We start from the raw sequence: 15,162 nt of genomic DNA, 5'->3' as shown, positions 1-15,162 counted from the left end.
ATACTATTGTTGTGAGTATAATAATGCCATGGTAGTGAAATGTATCATTTTGTCACCCAACAGTTCTCTGCCGCGAGTGAACAGATTCTAAAAGATGGCTTTGAAAGAGGCGTGCGGTGGTAATGAGCAGAGATACGTCATCCAACTAGCACTCACGTTTAACCAGTGGTGGAAAAAGTACTCAATTGTTTTACTTAAGTTAAAGTACCAATACTGCAATTTAGAAGTAAAAGTACGGAATTTAGAAGTAAAAGTAAAAGTACAACAAAATTGGCATCAAAATGTACTTAAAGTACTAAAAGTAAAAGTACTCATTGTGCAAAATGTGCCATTTCACACGTTAAAAATGTGTACAAAATCTATTAAATAGCCGATCTACAAGCTCTACAAGTACTTAAGTACAGTACTTTAGTAAAAGTACTTGTTACTTTCCACCACTGCGTTTAACCATATGCAGCTGCTGCAAAGCCTGCAATGCCCCACGGCTAATTGCAAATCCGCTGTGGTTTGCAGAGTGCAGACTTGACTCCCCCAGGAATTGCAGGTGAGCCAATGATGTAGAGCCAAAGCAGTCCTATGCCTATACACTACACTCAACTGCTGGCAAAGTAAATGGCTCACTGGAAAATATTAAAATAGTTATAACTATAAATAGTTATAAATAGTTTTTATTTATAACTAAATAAAAACTAGTTATTAGTTTTATAAATAAATAGTTTTATTATTAAATAAAACTATTTAATAATAGTTTTATTAAACTATTTTAATAAAACTATTAAAATAGTTAATAGTTTAACTATTTTAAAATATTACAATAGTTTGGCACCTTGAACCAAATGCTTCTGAAATTGTACAAGGTGTTCTCTACTTCTCTCTTGTTTTTCCTATTTTTCTTCTTTGCTGCTGTATTCCTCTTCACAAAATTATTATGCCTCAGGCAATAGTTAGAGGCACAGGGTGCGAAACCCAGCAAACAACAGTAGAAAACAAAGGAGACACACATGAGTTATATATTGAGCAATCATAGGGTTAAACTTAAACAACGGCGCACACTTTAAATACCGTATAACATAGCTGCACAACCTTTCATTCCCACCCTATCTGGCCCAGGGGGGGGGGGGGGGGAAGAGAGAGAGAGAGAGAGAGAGAGAGAGAGAGAGAGAGAGAGAGAGAGAGAGAGAGAGAGAGAGAGAGAGAGAGAGAGAGAGAGAGAGAGAGAGAGAGAGAGAGAGAGAGAGAGAGAGAGAGAGAGAGAGAGAGAGAGAGAGAGAGAGAGAGAGAGACAGAGACAGAGACAGAGACATAGACAGAGACAGAGAGAGACAGAGACATAGACAGAGACAGAGAGACAGAGAGACAGAGAGAGAGAGAGAGAGAGAGAGAGACAGAGAGACAGAGAGACAGAGAGACAGAGAGAGAGAGAGAGAGAGAGAGAGGAGAGAGAGAGAGATGAAGGGGAAAAGATGGAAGGGGGAAAGATAGGTATAGTTCCAACATTGGTTTCCTATGGTCTTAATAAGCTCTGTTGACATGGGTCAAAGGTAAACTGCTCTGTGGGGGACCGAGGCCTCCGTTACGATAATGATGAGGGGGCACAGGAGCTCCCACTGTCAGTGAGGGAGTGTGTGCACTTTTTACTCCAGCACTTCATTAAAAGGAAATTCACTGAGCTTAGCCAAGAAGACCAGGGCAGAATGAGTACATGCCTCAGTGCACGTGCATGAGCCATGTGTGTATGAATGTATGCGTCTGCAAGGTGCACACACTTGCATGCTTCTAGGAGGTGCGTGTTTGTATGCGTGCATGCGTGCGTCAAGTGTATTAGATGAAGAAGTGCTTAGCATGCATTGTCCTCTGACTCTCCTCACTTCACCGGTCAAAGATGAAACACATCTGTTCTTCTAATGAGGGCTGATGGATTCGAGACATTGCTTATTAAACACTTGGAGCGGGTGTGGGATTTACATGGATGGACCACTGGTCAAGTGAAGCCATGCTTTCAAAAAGGAAGGTCGATAACCCACTCCCATTTCAAATATTGATGGCCTTCCTATGGCCTTCCTTTGGGCTTGCCATATACTGTACGGTATTTCCACAATATGCTGAGAATCATACTGTTTGCCCAATGCATGGGTATCATGGTCATCACACACTGCAGGCTGACAATTTAAATTGAGCATACTGTACAATAGGTTCTTAAACGGAGCTCGCCAGAAACGGCGAACACGGAGGGTTAAATTAGTTCCCTAGCCCGCCAAACACGAGACTCTCGTGTTCCAGGGTTTACATTATTTAATCCATGTTTTGACCCGATTGTATCGTTAGCCACCGGTTGCTAACACAACAACATCAAGTAGGACAGTGGCCGCGGCCATTTTGAAAGTGCGTGCGCATCCACTTCCATTCTAAGCCCTGCATTCAAAGCCCTGTATCTCAGAAACGACATTGAGGGGCAGTTTCTGGCCCAGACAGGCGCTGTGATACTTGCGGCCGGGTTTTTCCACCACCGACCGAGAGAACAACAACCGCTCAAGACACCACACACACACACATCAGTTTGTCACTGTAACATGCGATTACGAATATTTGGCTCATCAAAGTAAGTGTTACGTGCGATAAAACCTTGGCAATACGCTATTAATTAATGGTGGCAGGTAGACGGTTAAGCCTGTTGCTCTCATGTGTTCCTGCCCAGCACAACTAGATGTGTCCTCGATGCAAAAATGTGTCCTCGATGTGCCCACATCACTAATTTCTGGCCTGGAGTGTCAGGGGAACATGAGCGGCACAAGAAAATACAGAGAACTGGACGCATGAGGGAAATAACAAGGAATGCACAAATAGAAATAACCAGGGAGCCAAGGAAAAATGCAAGTGACATACATCGCACAACGAACTGGCAAAGAACAGAAAACACAGGGGAATATGCTAAATAGACAAAGACTAACTAGACACGTGAACTCAACAGAAAATCATTTACAATTTCCCAATTCCGATTAGGACGATTACACAAATGTATTTTTTTTTCCTGAAAAACCTATGTTTCTACTGTATGTCAGTCATTCTCAAACATTTTCATGTCAAGGAAGATTATATGTAATTGGCCACCGACCCCCATCTGAAAATATGTTGTTCCAGGGACGCCCCCAGAAGCAAAGATTTGAGTTAAAAACGTTCGCTCTGAAATAATGTATATTCAATGATTTGCGCCACATTTTCACGATAAAAAAAAAGCTCGTAGGGCTACGAGCTTGTGGATCTGCTATTTTTCAATAGCTAAAGTATAACATAATGCTTAAAAAGGGCCTCAAAGAAAAAGGTAGGAAATAAAATGTTGCACGATGTTGTATTGTTGTATTTATGCCAAATATTGCGATATTGATACAATATACAAAATTACCATTTAACATTTCATATTCTATATTTTAAGTGTTGCAACATTGAAGAAAAAGAAAAAATGGCATACCGTAATTTATTTAATAAGTGTAGCAACAATGAAAACTACTGTAGCATGGATGGGACCACAATGGAAAGAAGTCCCCATGACTTGTGTGTTATCCTTTTAGCTTTGACTGTACCACGTGCCGTTTACATTTCTGACAAATAAAATAAAGCATTCAATCAATGGAACATGGGAATTGGAATTCCATTCATGTTGTTTTGATTTGCAAGGTTTGATGCAGCCTTGATCAGAATGTAGGTGGCTTTCAAGGTTGACATTCATTATTGACAAGTGAATATGAACCCACCCATGTGCATAAAGGCAGTGTTGCACTAGTCTGTACACGTCGGTGGAATTTCAGGGTTAGTTCTTTCTACTGTTGCCTCGTTTTAAAGCCTTCACAATTACACAAAGGAGCAGATTGTGGATGACGAGAAAAGGTCAGGCCACGTGGGTGAATCACAGGTTAGCAGAGAAGTGGACTGGCTCAGCAAGCACAGGATCTGGACAAGATATATCCTTGTTTTTGACATTTTGTTTAACCCCTGGGAGTTGGATGTTCGACCCTCTGCATGTGAGATTTATACAGATGCATATTACCAGTACAGTTTTCAGTATCTGTGAAAATCGCTGTATTTGGACCTTGAAAAGCATTATTCGCCATTTTACGATTAGTGCCCTAATTTTTACACTGAGGCATTATGTCAAAAAGGCACAGGAATGGGCATAAGCACATGTTTTTATATGTAAATATTATAATCAGACGTCTTGGCCAACGTCTTGGCCAGCATGTAAATTGCTCACCATCGATCAAGAGTAACATTAGTAGCTGTGAAATATTAACCCATAATAATGTGATAATTTTCTTTTTAAATCCAGCTCCGTTGAGCCTCCATTATAACCCGATTTTCAAAGCGCCATATCTCCAAAGGTTCGAGAGCTGTCCATGGTGCGCCGCCGTGCACCCGACGATCATAAATCATTTGAGAGTTTGTACCGCATCGCTGAGAAAATGTAGCTGGTTGTACTGCTAGCTAAAGGCTGTGAGCTAATGCGAGTGGTGTTCTCCTCCTCCCGGGGGGCCCCACCTTCCTGTTTAACCCGGAAGGGAAACAAGCTCCGTAGAATGGAACCGGACGGGCGGCATATCGGCAGTGACAGCATGCTAACACTAGATGGCGCTAAAGTATCGGTACCCCATGTGTATAGCTAATGCATCATAAAGATTGATTAGCCAATTATATAATAGGTCTGTACGATAGTGAGCAAATGTTCAAGTTCATAAATAAGAAACAGTTGTATCACCAAATCAAGCAACAAGTACAATTTGTGATGCTCATCATGTCTGAATCACAAATGTGTGCTTTTTATATGGAGTGGCACATTCAGTCTGAGAAAGTGTTGCAACATTTATCATTTTCAATGCTGCACCATCATAACATTTTTACAAGGCTGCACATGTCTACTGGAGCCTAAATCCTGACTGAAAAAAGAAACGCTTTTGAGGCAGCAATGTGGGCATGAATTTTGAAATTTCATCGACCTTAATTCCTTTATGCTGAAGTATGTTTCCTGAGTGGTAATGAGGTGTCACACCGTATTCCTACCCGTAATGTGAACAACAGGTGCCTCACCAGGAGCCTGCAACACAACCACTAATGGCCTGAGAGAACTCTCTGATCTCTCGCTCAATTCCTCTGTGGAAGAACTTCCCCACTGTCTAACATGCCTGCAATGTCTTCAGGCACTTTTTTGTTTTAGTTTTGCTTGCATTATCCTTGCACACTTCCTCTTTTGTGAGCACCACCCCCCCCCCCCCTTTCCCAAACATTACATCATTGACTGCTGTGTTTTTCTAGAGAAATCGTTTATTATTCTACCGTTCCAGTTTTCCTTTGCAAGGTGAGATGCCGGCGGGGTGATAGCCATCTTTCTGCGCGACTGGTAGAGGGCAGACCCCCAAAGTCCTCCTGCATCGGCTGTGCCCCGCACCCCACAACCCGAAAATAAATGAATGTTATCGATTTGAAAGTTTTCTTGGTTAATTACACTTCCCTCCCTGGCAGAGATGCAATGTCATACAGGTCGGGGGACAAATACACACACAGGGGCAGGCGTGCACACACGTCTCTCGCTCTCCCCCTCTGTCTGTCTCTCTCTCTCTCTCTCGCTCTGTCTCTCTCTCTCTCTGTAGGGGGTAATACCGTCGGGAACATTACGCGGTGGATAGAAGCATGGAATGTGGTACAGATGTCTCTTGGGTCATCCTAAAACATGAAAGTGTAAACATGAAGTGAGTAATTGAATACATTAAAAATGGCCACCTACAGTTGACAGACGATGCAAAAGACACCTAAAGAATCTCATAAAGGCCTTACATGTGGTACAAATGTCAATTGGGTGATCTTAGCATCCTACACAAGGGGTGCCCAAAATGTTTTAAACAGGAAGTGAGTTTTTGGCTAAATTCAAAATTACCACCTAAAGCATGTGATACAAAAGAAAACTGATGGTAAATCCTTTTGAAGGGCAGGAATCAAACAATGGTTCAGTGCTTGGAATATACACCTGCGTTCTGTATAGCAAGACAACTGACATTGAAAATGTCAATGATCTAAGGAAGGACCCGTTTGCTCAAAAATGTCTCTCAATGGAAAACATTCATCCCACACAGGCTGCACTTCAAATTGAGCAGTTTACCAATCTGGCTTTTGACCCAGAAGCTCTACCGTCCTATGCTGGTCCTATGCAAGCTCTACCATCTCCTGAAAAATAGGGACTGATTAAAGTTGCTTATTTTTATTATTATTATTTATGTTGGACACTTTATGGACACTCTTGGCAGAGGCTGCCAAAGTTTGTAGAGAATCCCTCAAGCGTTGCTGCAAAGCTGAGCCCCTCTGTTTGAGAAAGTGTAGGTGCCGGGATGCTGGGTTACCTTGCACAGCATTATGTCAATGTGCTGTAATTGTGAAATGGCACACAGTTACTAATAAATAAGGATATGCAGAGTTAGATGAAGATTCAAAGAGTAAAGTAAAGAAAAGGAAATAAATATGATTTGAACTGAGAAAGTGCATGTGAACATACTTTTAACTGCTAACGTGCATGTGAACATACTTTTAACTGCTAACATGCATGTGAAAACACTTTGAACTGCTAACGTGCATGTGAAAATACTTTGAACTGAGAGTGTGCATGTGAAAACACTTTGAACTGAGAAAGTGCATGTGAAAACACTTCGAACTGAGAGTGCATGTGAAAATACTTTGAACTGAGAGTGCATGTGAAAATACTTTGAACTGAGAGTGCACCACACACACACACACACACAACTGCATCACTTCCCCAGAGTGCTGTCCAGAATGCTAAACTCCTACAGAGAGATGTGCTAGGGAAGGATTGGGACTTTGGATCAGGCCACAACACTGGAGCCCCATGCACTGTTCCTCCAAACATTCCAGCGTTTCAGCCTTTCAGTTTTTGCTTACTGATTGCTGAGTGGGATTATTACAGTGATCATAAATGCCAAATGCCAAAATTAAAAATGTGTTTAATGTGTGTATGAAATTATTTATTTATGTACTTAAATATGAAGGCTTTAAGTATGCGGATCCCTTTAGCATTTGGCACCAGTTTAAGTATTTGTAATGCACAAGTATACTTTTCGGGACCAATTCCCCACTGAGAAACTCAAACTCGCTGTCAATTAAAGCCCTGTAATCGCCATATGAATCTGCAGTACATGGAGATAAGCCTGTGACTTCTGCGCTGTACTGTATGTTGTTCTGATTGCACAGGGACCTTCAAGCACAAGAGAAATGACTTGCTTGTCAACATGGAACACAGGATACAGACAAAAAGCACCGGGATGACATCAGGCAATCAGCCATCCACCGAGCCTTGGTATATCTGATGTGATCTGACTGAGAGAAATGGTGGGAATGCAGTGATGTTTCAAAGTTCATCACTTGAATCATTTATGGTTGCACTTTACTGGACATGGATTTGGGTCAATATTTAATGTGACATATTTGCCCTGTGTAATAGTTTGGCTGACGTTAGTCGTTAGACATCAGTGCACTCAACGGGAGACCTTGCAGAGAGTGGAAGGATGGCATACACTGAGAACGTGGCATTGCAGATGGGAAGGCTTTGGATTGTTGTCAGATACAATATTTTGCTGTGCATTTCATTGTCACTATACTAAACACTAAACAGTAGGAATGTATTATACACAGGGGGGGGGGGGACACTTTGATTTGGTTTACTGATTCTACTATAAAGATTACAATAATGCATGATTGTGTCCCTGTGCATAAATTGATTTACAATATTGCCACTGACTGTACAATTTTGTTTCTACTCAGCAGAGATGAATGCAGCCTACTCCAAGGGATCCCTGAGATTACTTTAAAATTGCTTGTTAGCATTGTCTTGTGATAACCGTTATTTATCAAATGACAATTCCACTAAGCAGGTTGATGAGCTATGTGGGTACTATGAACAGGGTATTGGATGCATAGCCACTTGAAAGAGAAGCATTTGTATGCCTTATTATATAAGGAGTTGCAAATGCCAATACAGATACACAGAGGGAGAAAATCAAATTAATAAAAAAAAAAATGTCCTGGGACCAACTGTGAAGAATTCAGCATCAAATTTTCCGAAGCACCTACAACAAACGTTTGAGAGGTCGCAATTTGTGCAGTTCTGCTGTTTGGTAGATTTTCTATTTCCTCCGGTAAATATAGGGATGCACATGCAGATCCGACACACCAAAGGTGGACATGCTGTCGAACATGCGCTGCTCCCGTGCTTGTGGTTATGGTTAGGTCAGGGTTTGAGGTCTAATGACAGTCGGACCAATAGTATGTCGAAACTAAAGCCTGTACCCTAAATATAGTTATTGTTCCAATATGTGGAATTATCAGAAAAAAATCACACCTGTGTGAACCGAGTGGTGCAATTCCTCTCTCTCTCTCTCTCTCTCTCTCTCTCAGGACTACCCCTCTCTCTGTTTCTGGCACCCCCTACTGGTATTAATAAATGCAAGCACGCAGCATTACCCCACACAACATTGCTGGCCATTGCTGGTTTCACGCATGCGCACACCACTCGTGCTCATGACGGTTGACGGATACATGATACACACGGACATTCCTGATTGTAGGAGTGGTAGCACCACTCAAAAACAATTTAACAGACAGGAGAGCTTTATTAATGTTTCTTTTATTTTTATTTGTGCATTTATGCAGTTTAGCTGATTGGTGACTCCTACTTATTGGGGAATAGGAGTGTTTCTCACCTGGGTGCTTGATACCTCAGCATAAGAAATAACAGATACATGCTATAATCATACAATACTTTGCATTAGCATGTAGATTTGTTCGTCGTAAAGCAGCACTATGTAACTTTCCTCTTCTACCCCGGATTTGAACACAGTTTATTGCTGACATTTCTACCAGAGCTAATAGAGCCTGCCTGCTTGATAAATTAGGAAAATGATGTAAGATCATATTATTCAAGCAGTTGGTTATGGCAGTGATCACTGTTGGACTGATAATGAAAGACAGAAGCAGCATAACACCACCCATGACCTAGAAAATAATGTCCCTCAAAATTCCTCAAGCAAGGATACTTATGAGGGAATTACTTTGAAGGGGCTACAGAGGTTCACTGGCTGAGAGAGGAGTAAAGGTGCACCGGTCAACCACATCAAGAGCTCTACATAATAAAACTGGCCTGTTGGGAGGGTAGCAGGAAAGAACTTAAGAAGCCATTATTCAAAAAGCTCCATCTAAAAGCACGTCGGCTAGGAAGCAAGAGCGTGACCTGGCTACAATGTGGAAAAAGATTTGGCGGTCAGATGAGACCAAGATGATTCAAGGCACCTCAGTATGTGTGGATAAATCCTGATAACTTCCCCTACAGTGAAGCATTGGTGGTGGCAGCATTGTGCTGGGGGAATGTGTTTCAGAAAGACTGGAACACTGGGCATCAAATTAAAAGTGCAGTTAAGAATGGATGGAGAGAAATGCGGGGAACTATGAGGAAGTGAAAACTTAGGTTTGGCAGAGTGTTCACTTTTCAGCAGAGCAAAAAGTGCCATTAGATGCGCACTTATTGCATGGCATGTTAAGCATCCATATTCACTATGTGCTTGCAAAGCCAAAATGTTTTAACTGGAACGTTCAAAACTGTGGAAAACAATCTGTGTTAAAGAGCTGGAGAGACAGAGACACCCCTACTAGACAGATACCCCTGTTACTGACCAAACACTATACACTATAGCAATGATTACTACCAGAATATAGAGCCCCCCCCCACACACACACACACACACATAACTTTTAAATAAATAAACTTCAGAAGTTCTTGTTGGACGCTGCCTTGTGCCATCTTGTTCTCCGAGCACAACACACAAGTTCTGAATCATCACTCACCACCCGTATCGGCTAGGAGATATGGCACACATTCCTTCTCACCCATTGAGATGCATGTTAGATATAAATAATCGTTCATTTCAGTAGCACAAGCATCAAAATGTCTTCTAAATCTAGTCAACCAGGACTGCAGTAGGCTATGCACTGGACAAATGTACGAAGAAATGTAAAAACAATGGGCATAAGTTAATAACTCATTGGGTGGGTGAGTCGTGTAACTTTACAGACATTAAGCTTTCAAAATAACACTGACAGCTATGAGGTGATTAATGTCGTAATACTAATCACTGTAGTCCGTGCATTGCATGAAAACATTTATATCACACATGGGGTAAAACACGTGGGGTAAAACACACCTCTAGTGCCACCTTTAGGCCAAAGTTATTTTAAAAGTCAATTGCCATGAGACGACCTGAGCACATTCACGCTCGCTGGAAAGTTTCATTCTAAATATGTGAGTGAGTCCTTGATCTATCCTCTTCTCCCACCCTCAGGCCAAAATATCAACTTTCCAGTTTCCACACAAGGTATCTGCAGATTGCAGGATGAACCTTATTTTGGTCTGCCATGACCATTCTACAAATGCCAACATTTCTAGTTGGGTGTGCGTTTAGACTTGTGTTAGTCTTGTTATGGTATGGCGTTAAATAACTTACGTTTCACCTTCATAAAAAACTAAACTTGATTCAAGTCTGCAACAAACGGCAGACCTTTTAACTACACAGGGATAATGTAATGGGCCACAAAGTATGATCTCAATTTTCCTTGAAACAGCCTTCCTCTGTGCCTTTCCATAGCTACACAAAAGCCAACTGGATTTTTTTTCCTCTTCTGCACGGCACAGTTTAACCTTCCCCAGCACTTTCAATCTGTGACAAATCATTTTTCAGCAGGCATTCAAAACTCTCCCAAGCTTTCTTTCACTTCTTGACAGAACATTTCTTTTTTATTTCAGCCATTCATTTAACTAACTTAATTGTCCTTTTATTCTCCCCCATAACTACATGAACCTGTACTATTCTCTCCACCTCTTGACATTTTTTGGAGATTCATCAAGTTTAATGGCCTACTTGTAACATCCAACCTCACTGGGTACTGCTGATAGACAGATAAAGATAGGCAAACGTGTTTGCTTTGGTGTGTCTGACTGAGTGCAAAATGGGTTGGGTAGGCCTATAAGATCCACCTCTAAAATGTGTAATAATGTTGTTGTTCACATAAGGGATTCTGTATCTAATTTCAGCATTAGAGAAATATGAATATAATAGGAGTGTAAAAAGACACATAACTACAATCAGCAACAATGTTGTTGCAGTAACAATGAAAAAGGGGGGAAAACAAAGATCGTCCCCATTCCTCCTCCTTATTTTCAGATACAGATTGCAGATGTTTGGAGGATGATAAAAAGTAATTTTGGTTGTTAACAAATATGAAATAATTGATTGTTTTTATATGTATGTTTGTTATCAACACCCCCAGGCCATGCCCACAAACAAGCTGAAGTTATATGGCATGGTTAAATTCAGAAACTCAAACTATAGGGCCTATAGTACACATTATTAGCCCCAAAAGGACACGTGGTGCTACATGGGCATCAGGGCTTGTGTCCTTGGTAGAAGTCTCTGTGCTACTGAGCACATTTTCTAGTTTTATTAGTCAGGCTTCAGATCCAAACACAGCATGCCTTTCTGAAAAGTTGGTTTAACTGTTACCTGCTGGGGCGGACACAGTGTGTCAAAATAGGAGACATTGTGTCTGATCCTGTAACTCTGGAGAAAGGTGTCCCTCAGGGTTCAATATCCTCTCTAGGAACTCCCATGGAGTGGGTGGAGTGCTACAGATACCTTGGTTTCTGGTTGCATATACACCTACATTTTAAATGTCGTATTGATTCTTTGTGCAGAAAGCTTAAATTCACTTTAGGCTTCTTAGGAAATAGTTTCCAATGCATTTTTCCCATAGACATTTCAAAACAGATTTATTTAAAGACCTTATAAGCGTCGTACAGAGCCAACTCTTGTCGTGACAAATCATGACAACAAACAATATGTTGGACCAAACAAATAATTACAAAGAAGAAAAACAACAAAGAAAGTAATCTGCCGTTTTCTCCTACTTTCTAATTATTTGTTCAGCCCGAAAAATTGTGTTTGTTGTCATGATTTGTCACGAGAAGAGTTGGCTTTGTCCGCGGCGTAAACGTCTTTAAATAAATACTTTCTGAAAAGTCTATGAGGAAAATGAGCGGGGATTTATTTTCCAGGTCTCTCGAGGGGGCGGGACTGCGACACTCTATACATGTATACTCTTGACATGTACAAAGTAGCGTTGAAAGTGTAATTATGTATTCTGCCGCTTGGCCAGTTCCCACTTGAAAAAGAGACGCAGTCTCAATGTGTTTTTAATGTTTAAATAAAGTTTAAATAAAATGTAAAACTGACAAATGGCAGTTCCAAAACAATATTGCTTAAGAACTGCGTCCCATGCATTTGCTGGTTTAAAACCCATGTGTAGCTGTGTGTGGGTGTGTGCGTGCGTGCGTGTGAGAGACCTTGACTCTCAGAGCTGAGAAGGTCTCTCTCCCAGTGAATGAAACCATTCACAGCATGTGCCATTGTAGTCATGTGAACTGTAATTACGGAGTTGACAGTTTCCACAAAGCCAAATGGATTTATACCGGCGTGCACCTTATGACTGTGTCTATGCTCGGTTGGTACTAGTGGATGAATCGAATATGCAGGTGAAAGATTTAAAATGAGACGGAAGTTGAACCAATCAGTCGAACCAATAGGTGCATGCCGTGAGGGTCATGTCATGTGCACTACATTCTCACATCTGATTGTGGGCTACAAGCAAATATTTAAAGGACACTTTTCTCACTTGTTCAGATTCAGATTCCTTTATTTGCCATTGTGTATGCACACATAGGAATTTGCTTTGAAGTTAATTGACGTTTTTTTGTCATCTAGCCATATGCCACATGAGAGAATAGTACAGTAGCTTGTAAAGTAGCTCAAGTAGCTTGTAAAAAAGCTCAATACTGACAGGCAGTCAGCAAGTGGATTCATGAATATATGTATATAGACAATATTTTAGGGCCAATAAAAAATTACTATATAGTATATACCAAATTTTCCACTTTAAACAAAATATACCTGTTGACTGCCGGACTATGTGGATTGAAGTATAATCACCACAGCTCCGTTTATCAGGCCAAAATAACTCTGTCAATTCATTATTATTATTAAATAGTCAGCCGTCCCCTCGACTGTATCAGGAAAGTACAAACACAGGCAGCCATGTTTTAACTGTATCATTTTTTAACCAGCTTTCTGACATGCACAAATCTTGCCATTGCATTGTGGTTGTTGGTAGGTCCCCTTTTTCTGGTATGGTACCCAAGGAGCAAGCCATTCTGTCTGCACACAGACACACACAAAAGAGGATGGAAAAAACACGCCTCGAGCAGGCGTCTCTTCGTCAGCAAAAAACAAACATTTTGGCGACATTGTTGCAGCCGCGCGGGAGTGTCATTTCCATCCACCAGCCGTTTAAAAACCCGGAAGAAATACCTGGGCTAGGTGTTTTGACGCGACTGTCTGGTTATACCCCTTATCAGGGCTCCATCTTGCACCACCCTTATCCCTAAACTTATTTGCCATTTTCTACTATTTTGAAAATCATTTTAAAATAGTTCAACTAGCCGATCTACATCTACACGTTGTGACCTTGTAGATTAGTTATTTGAACAATTTTAAAAGGTTTTTTTTAAATAGTAAAACATGGCAAACTAGATAAAGTGCCAATCGGCACAGGTCTCCACCAGGATTCTTCCTCAGCCTAGTGGGAATATGCGTGCACAGTTTCATCGCAATCGGACGCTGCGTTGAGGAGTTTGCTACTCCTGAAAACTGTAGGAGCCAATCGTGGCCAATCAGGATGGAATATGAGAAATCAAACAAACCTGTCTTGATCACATGACTATGGAGATCATGTGTACCGATTTGCGTGAAATTTGGATAAAATGTGAAGGAGTAATAATAGAAAATGTCTTATGTCATATGTCGGCCTCCTGGTGGCGCTATAAAGAGCAGATGTGAAAAATTCCAGGCAAAGGTTTTTCCTTGGCCTCTAGGGAGTTGGCATACAAAGTTATCCACAGATCCGTGCAGTTAGAGGTAAAAACACTTTTGGGCCAGTTATAGCGCCACCTTGAGGCTGAGTTGAAATTGTTCATGTGGCATTTCGTCCTCGGCCTAGTGGGAATGTGGGTGCACAATTTCACGGAAATCACGCGATGTGTTCATGATTTGCAGCATTTTGTTTGAAACTGAGCACTCCTGTGAATTTTGGAAGCCAATCTGAGATTGGCCGAGATTAGCTGCTCACGGACGGACGGACGGACACACGGACACACGGACGGACGGACACACGGACGGACGGAGTGCAAAACATACTCTCCCCCATGCCTTCGGCTGGTGGAGACAATAAGTTTAGGGATAAGGGTTAAGGGGTTGCGCAAGATATAGCCCTTAGTCTGTCCTCACAACGGTAGACCGATCACTGTGCGCTGCTCATGCTGTCTCACGACTACAGCACCAATCACAGCACGTCGCAGTTATTAGACGCTGTGTGGCAGTTGTTTTACACAACACATACAAATCATGGATCAAGAGGATGTGTGCACTCAGAGCACACTAGCTATATTATCTGTTTTATTTCTCTCAAATACTGTACATGTTGGGCACCATTTCCAATAATGCTTTCCTATAGGCCATAGGGTTCATATACATTAGAAATCTCATTGAGTTAGACACGAGAGAAAACAAGTCAGCGTAACAAGTTAATGAGTTTTAATTAGCACACACAAGAAGATAAGCCTGGCAAGGTTAATAGAGGCAATATTCGGTTTTAGTGGAATCTTAAGACCTGCCATAAAGGTATGCGAAAAAATAATTACTGTGCTCTTTGAACAGAGGCCACATTCCAATTAAAGTAGAATAGGTTCATAAAATTCCAATTACTCATGTTTAGGAGAAAGCAATAAATAATCTCACTGCTGTATCTTTAATTGCTTTGCCATATAGGTAAGAGGCAAATGGCGGTGCACTGCGGCATTTTCATGTAAATTGACAATGTGCCTCTGGCCTGCTGTGGAGATGGAAATTATGATGCCATTTGTTTTCCAATGGTAAAGGAAAGTGGATGTTGATGGGCTCCTGCCAATCTCAACAGTGCCAGAATACTATAGAAAACAATGTGGACAGTCCAAAT

This window comes from Protomyctophum parallelum, assembly GCF_964188405.1.
Source record: "Protomyctophum parallelum genome assembly, chromosome: 23".
In the NCBI taxonomy this organism is placed as follows: Eukaryota; Metazoa; Chordata; class Actinopteri; order Myctophiformes; family Myctophidae; genus Protomyctophum; species Protomyctophum parallelum.
Note: the sequence above shows the minus strand (reverse complement) of the source record.